This window comes from Artemia franciscana, chromosome 15 (assembly GCF_032884065.1).
Source record: "Artemia franciscana chromosome 15, ASM3288406v1, whole genome shotgun sequence".
NCBI lineage: Eukaryota > Metazoa > Arthropoda > Branchiopoda > Anostraca > Artemiidae > Artemia > Artemia franciscana.
Window position 1 is genome coordinate 5,178,965 of NC_088877.1, and position 7,571 is coordinate 5,186,535.

Genomic DNA, 7,571 nt, shown 5'->3' on the forward strand with positions numbered 1-7,571 from the left:
AATTACAAAGTTTGCAATTGCAAAATAAACACTCAAACTATAAGATAAGAGTGGAGTGAGAAAAAAAAGGGGGGGGTATTAATTTAAAATTTCAACTATGTGAGGGATTAATGTTCTTAGATAAGATAAGATATTTAATTTCAAAAAATAACTATCACAAGCCCCGAGGGACGCATTCCGGAATTCGCATTCCAGAGTCATAAAACCATAAAAATAAAAACACATCATAAAAATAGCACAACAACTAAAAAACTGGTTAAACAATGTCAAAAACAACTAAATCAGAAAGGCAAAGCCATTCATTTGTCAAAAAAAAGAAAAAATTAAACGGCAATGTGTCAGAAAGTTGAAAAGGTAAGTCGTAAAACAAAACTAAAAGAGTGAGGTAAAATTAGCGTTGAAAAGGTTTAAAAGAGAACATATAAACAATCGGTGGGAACAAACGAATCAAACGAACAACGACCTAAAGCACCTCACATGAAAGAGAAAAAAAAACGGGGGGAGGCGAAACTAGTTGGCTATTTTATTTATTTTTTCTGTGACGAAGGGGACAAAGGTTTTTTTATATCTGGAGGTAACGCAACGAATGGGGGACAAAACTGGGATGGGCTCAGAAACAGCTCGAGGCTGTCGTAATCTGGATGGTGAGTGACGTTTGGGGAAAATACTTGCCGTCCGAGGGTTCGTTATTGCATTTTTTGAAAAACGGAGGCACAACGACGACCTCCTTCGCTCAAGGGTTTCCAAACTAGCTTTTTTTAGGAGCAGAGAGTAAGGCACCTTGCCTTCTTTGAAAATTACTCGCAAGGCTCTTTTTTGTATTGACTCAATTTTGTCTGATTCTTCACGGGAGATGCCAGGGTACTAAACTGGACAAGCATATTCAAGATGCGGACGGACAAACGACGTGTACAACCTTAAGGAGTGAGAAGGGGGGACGCTATATTTATTTAGGAGCTTAAGGAGGGCGATAGACGCATTAGCTTTATGGATGATATCTTTAACGTGGATATCCCACTTTAAATTTGACGAAATTGTGACTCCAAGTAATTTAACCGAGGATGCATAAATTTCAGGAGGGATAGGATTAAGAAAACAGGGCGAGGATTTGAGGAAACAAATCGGCATTATCATGGACTTAGAGGGGTTTACGGTCATATCTAGGTCCAAAGCCTCACTTCCAATTTCATTGAGAATACTCATAGGGTCGCTTATTAAATTTCTGAAGCAACTTTCAACAATCGTTAGGTCATCAACAAATTTCCAACGGTCAGGAACTTCCTTCGCAAGGCTGTTAGCCATGACTGAAAAAAGGAGGGGGCCTAGGAGAGTTCCTTGGGGTATGCCATTGTAGATAGGGAAAGGATTTGAGTAATGGTTCTGGTATTTAACCACCTGTGATCTATTTGTTAAAAATGAGGCAACCAATTTTACCAGTAAGGGATCGATATTGAACTCGCTTTCTAGTTTCTCAATTAAAATATTGTGGTTAACAAGGTCAGAGGCTTTCTGAAGGTCAATAGAAATTAAGTTTAGCCAGGAATTAGGTTTTTCGAGGATTTTCCCGATGTGGTCAATAAGAGAAACGAGGTAGTGGGAAGTAGAAGTTGATTTTAGGTTTCCAAATTGTTTCAGGTCAGTAAGAGGTAGGATTTTTTCCTTTAGCAAATCTGCAAGGAATCCTTCATACAATTTTGAAAAAATAGGAGTAAGCGTAATAGGCCGAACACCATCAAAGCCAGGCTTTCCATTTTTCTTTTTCAAAGGGGTAATAAAACCCTGTTTCCAAATTGTTGGAATTTGCCCAGACTTAGTAATTTCGTTAAACAGGACAGACAAGGGCTTAGACAGGAAGTCACCGAAGGCTCTAATAAGGGGAAACGGGATATCCAAAGGACAAACACTTGTCTTTCTTAGTTTATCAATTCTTCTTTCAATCTCAGACGGGGAAACAGTCGGGAAAAAGGGGGATGGGGCTCGTGTTGATAATTGGATTGGCAATGCTGGAAGGCTCTGGACAATGGAAGCGAGAAATTTATTTAGATTATTTGCAGTAACATCAGGGGGCTCTGGTAAGTTGAAATTAAGCTGGTCAAGACTCCTGCCACATAGCTTTTTAACCTCGGAATACCAGTTTTTTGGCTTATTAGTGAACAATTCTTCGATCTTATTTTTGTAGTATGATCGTGCCAATTTACGAATTTCTCTTTTAATTGATTTTCTTAATATATTGGCTTGATCGAGTTTACCATTCTTAAACAGCTTCAATTTGGTTCTAATTAGTGTTTTTATTGTTTGATTAATAAAGGGTTTGTCACTTGAGCACCTTTTAAACCTTTTTTCTGGGAAACAAATTTGATATTTATCAATTAGCTTTTTATGAAACGTGGCTGTTTTCTCATCAAGGTTTTGTAAACTATAAATGTCGGACCAATCTTCAGTACTCAGCCACATACCAAAAGAAAGAAGACCAGAATTTTGAAGGGGGCGGTTAGTGCTATAAGTCTTTGAGAAAGTATGCTTAAAAGTTGAGGAGGGGGACAAAAGAATGGAAAAATGATAACTCCCACCTAATGGGGGCAAAGTTGAGGGAGGGCTGTAAAAATTATACATATTAGTTAAAATAACATCAAGAGAGGTATTTCCCCGAGTCGTCGGTGTTTTAACAATTTGCTTTACTTTAAGTGAAGCACAAAAGGAATCCATTTTAAGGTCGTTGGCATCGCCAACTAAAAAAAGGCCAGCATTGGGGTACTTAGAAATAACAAAATCAGCACTTGCCTGTAATTGCTGGACAAAATTACGTTTTGACTCGATATTTTGATTTGGGGAATAATAGAAAACAGCTATTGCAATAATACTAAATGGACGAGGGAGTACTTTTGGTCTAACACTTAGCCAAAGGATTTCATCATACTCGGATAAATTAGGGACTTGAATAACCTTTGGGTAAAGGTGACTCTTAGTAAAAAACAGAACTCCGTCACCTTTTTTCCTGAGTGGGTGGTCTGAAGGACGGAGTTTAATAAACTCTGAATAATTTGTCAGGTGTAGGGACCCTGGGTCATGGGATTGAACTTCAGTAACAGTTATAATATCTATCAAATGTGATTCTGAAACCACCTCGAGTTCAGTAAGCTTTTCAAAATTAAGACTTTCAGCATTAGTAACTAAAAGTTTAGGAAAAACAAACCGATTGGGGAATCGCGACAGGGAAACTTGATGGGTTTGAGAATTTCCTGGGGGGTAGGGTTTTAATTTAATTTTATTATGCTTTGGAGAAGAGGGGTAAGAGAAGGATTTGCTTTGGGGATTTGGATGTGGGGGGACGGGCAAGGATATGGACGAAGCACGAGGACTTATTATATGACAATTATTGGACGCAAAAAATCTCAGACCTGAGTCACGTTTACAGGGTAGGCACGAGGGATAAAACGAATGGGCTGGGGTTTCGTAAGGTGCTGGGAAAGGGGGGCTGGGTGGGAATAGTGATTCATGTCCGTCAAGAAATTGCTGGTTTGCGGCGGAGTAGGGAGGGTATGGGGCAGCATACTGTAAGGGGGAAGGAAATAGGACTTCTGTATACGGAGAGGAGGAGGAGATAACAAGGGGTAAGGCGGGGGAGTATGTAATCGGGAAGGGTTTATTAATTGTTGGGCTGAAAATGCAGGGGGATAAGAATGGGTGTCGACAGGAACCTGACCAAGGGGAGGATGGGGTCGTGAGTGCTTTCGACGCTGGCCTAAAAAGGGCGGGGCCTCCCTCCGAAATCCATCTCCGTTTTTTGTCAAATTCTTAGAACTAGCATCGTGCACATGCGAAGGTATAGCTTGTGGCTTAGAGAATAACCTACTAAACGACTTTGGTATAAAAACATGATACTTGTCACAACCGAAACAACACCGTGTTTTAATTTCTGTATCACCTAATTTCATGTTTCGTACCCCTGGGATATGAGTTTCTGAAACAGCTACTAACCACAATTCGAACCGTCTGAATTCGTCAGTCAAAATGTCGATCGATTCCATGTTGTAGTTTTCCTATTCTTTAAATTACTGAAATTATTTTCAGTAATTTAACGAAAACCAGTGGTCTCCAATGTATCCATGCTGGTCAAAACACGGTTTTCAGAATAGTCTTCATGGTTTCCAGCAACAGGTCACCTGATATTTTTTTTTTATCAATAAGAGTCGAAATCCTTCGATTTTTGCGCCAATGGCAAAATAGTTTTTAGACTTTTACAGTTAGGGAAGGAAGCAGTACGCAAACCCGTGTAGTGATTTCTATTCTTTTTAAGCTTGATTTGTATATGTGAGTTTTACTCTTTTAAGATTTATTTATTCATTTATGTTAGTACCGGCTGTATACTTGTTTGTTAAGCTTGTTTATTTGATTATTGTTCGTTTTGTAATAAACGATTCTTGATTGATTTTACCTTGATTAGAATATTCAATTTAAGTTTTACTACTTTCTTCATTTGTAGAAGTAGCTGTTGCTTGTTTGTTTTTTTTTATGTTCGTTTATTTAATTTCTGTTCTTTTGGGTTTCATTTGTTCTTTAATAATGATTCATAGTCGTTTTTAATTTTATTTATAATAGGCTTTTACTTTTGCTGATCTAAGTTTCAATAATTACTATTCTTTGAAAGGCTTCTTTATTGGAAGTTTTTTTTTTTTTTTAATAATCTAAACAAAGATGATCTGAATAGTATTAACCAATAATTTCTTTTCTTCAAGGATATGTCAACCTATAAGTTTCAACTAGACCTCATACAACTCTGCCTCCTCTGAGGAAAATATTAATCTGCAAATGCTTTTAAGATGTGGAGTTTTACTGTAGAAATGAGCTCTGCTACTAAATCACTGTCAAAAAGGTTGGTGTGCCCTGTCATTTCAGGCTTAAGGCTATGTAAATCTGTGAGTTTCAACCAATTCCATCCCAACTCTGGACTGAAATCTAGACTGAATTGCACATGGTAGGGGGTCTAAGGATGGCGTGGAACACCACGAACCCTCCAAACTAAAAAAGGATAGACTAAATATAGTAGTGACGCCATAAGGCTTTTAAACGCACTCATAGCCACTATTCCTTTCTTCCTTTAATGATTTAAGCTGAACGGCGATCCCCTCAGGACACAGATGCATGTTAAGTCATAGGAAATGCTTTCTAAGAGATGCTGGTGCCTGTTTCTTGAAAAACCTTAGGGCGTAGGAAAAACCTTCAGGGAGTCAAGATTTCCTTAGGTTTTACCTAATAGTTTCTTTAAAAAAAAAGCTTCAGGGGCTTCTTTACCCCAGGGACTTTTAAGATTGTTCTGTAAAAACCCTTCAGGGCTTCTTTGCCTGAGGATTTCTTTCAGTGTTACGTATAGGATTCGGGGTGTTACATAATAGGACGTGTTAGAGTCAACTAGTAAAACGTGGGGGGCTTTATTAAAACATTTTTCTTCAAGAGGTTTTTCAAGACATTTCAAGACGTTTTTATGACATTTTTTCTTCAAGACGTTTCTCAAAACGCTTCAAGACATTTCAAGACGTTTTTAAGACATTTTTCTTCAAGAAGTTTTCAAAGACATTTCAGAACATTTCAAGATGTTTTTTATGACATTTTTGATCAAGACGTTTTTCTTCATGATTTCTTTAGTTCTTACGTTATTGAGAATGTTTACCAGTGTTAAGCATGACGCATTCTAATGTGACCTGTTTCTTCAGGGTCCGTGGGATGGTCCCGGTTGTAACTGAGGGAGGCACACGGTACACATGTGGGACGTGACACAATTTTACGTGCCTTGCTAGATTTTTTGGGGGTAATGTAATCTTTCGTGACTTATTAAATTTATTGGGAATGATACAATCTCCAGGGACCTGTGTTACTTTAGGGCCCCTTGGGGAAATACCCGCTTGTAACTGAGGATTCGGTTGACAAATTCTACGTGATAGCCTATTCAGCCCATGGAGAAATCCTAATCTCGCATACTAGAATGATTAGATGTATTGCGTGTTCCCATATGATTGCAATAAGTGACATACAGGGGGGAAAATCGATTACTAAAATTTGCTTACATTTGAAGTACATCTGCTTGCTAAGTAATGCTCTAAGAGCATTAACCGATACTATTACGAAAAGCTCTTGGCGAGTTTTTTTTTTACTAATAGAGTCTTTTTCACACATATGGCATTTTTCTGGTATTTTCATGTAAAATATTCGTTAAAACTAGAATTTATCATTTAAACCTAACGAAAAAATTTCCATTAGCGTTTCTTCTGATGACTACTAGCAATTGAGACGATAGTGGCACAATGTACCAGCCCCCAAAATGACATCCTTCTGGCACACATTATCACACCTAAGAATTTTTCAAGTTTTTTCACTCAAAGTAAATTCATAAACTAAAAAATGACCGTTGTTATTTATTTGAACAACGGAAATTTACCATTTCATTGCTAGATTGCAACGTTCCATGACAATTCCAAGCCTGTGACACTCAATGGCCGATAAATAGCACCCTCTAGCAAGCATTATCAGACTCTTGTTGATTGTGAAGATATCATTCAGTAGAAGTACATAACCCCTACCCCCTGAAAACGACCCTGGTCTAACAACCAATTCTTAATTCAATTCTCACTTGTATTTGAATTATTTTCTCCCAATTATTAAAATAAAAAAAGGTAAACTAATTTTGCAGAACTTTGTAGCCACTTAAGCAAGAGAATGATAATTCTAAGTAAGAGAATTGGTTTTTAAGCAAGAGAATGATAATTTTACCGTTAGCAAAACGGGCAGTAGCCATACTCTTGCTTGTAGTCAACACACCCTTCAGTAGAAGTACATTACCCTTACTCCCTGAAGACTTATATTTAATGCTAGAGTTTATGTTTAAGCTAAGAAATTAGATAGGCGAAGTAGACATAAAAAAACAAAAACAAAACACGAACGCTTAGGTTATCTAAATAGCCATCTGTGAGTCCTGTTCTCAAATTGGAAGTCAAAGGATGAACTGAGACGAAGATAAACTATTTGAAATACCAAACATCCTATACTATTACACATTGGTTCCTTAAAAGACAGACATTTATGTTTTTTAATTAACGGTTCTTTCTACTAGGGTTTCGTCAAAACCTTACTAATTTGCTACACCTTAATGACAGTAAAAATTATACACAAGGAAAAACAAACCTGTCGTTATCCAAATAGTATCAAGCCAAAATCGGCGATTCAAATAAATCAAATGATAAAAAAAAAATCTTAGAACTAGGCGCCGAGAATAGGTTGGTATACTTTTTCACTTAACTATTTAACTCAAATGTTTGTCCCAAAAAAAACTGTAAAAAGTTTGGCTAGCCTAAAAACAGATATGACGAGGAATTTTTTATTCCGTCTCATTGTAAAAAGCCAAAATACAAAGGGCTAGCTTTTTTTCGTTACTGTTTTCCTTTCTTTACATTTTCTTTGTTTTTTTGTCTAAGACTATCTAAAAACACTAGATTAGGGAAATATCAAGATCACAGGCTGTTTCTAATCACGTTTTGAGAAAGCTTTGGTAAGATTTTATGCATCTGTTTTGGTCCATA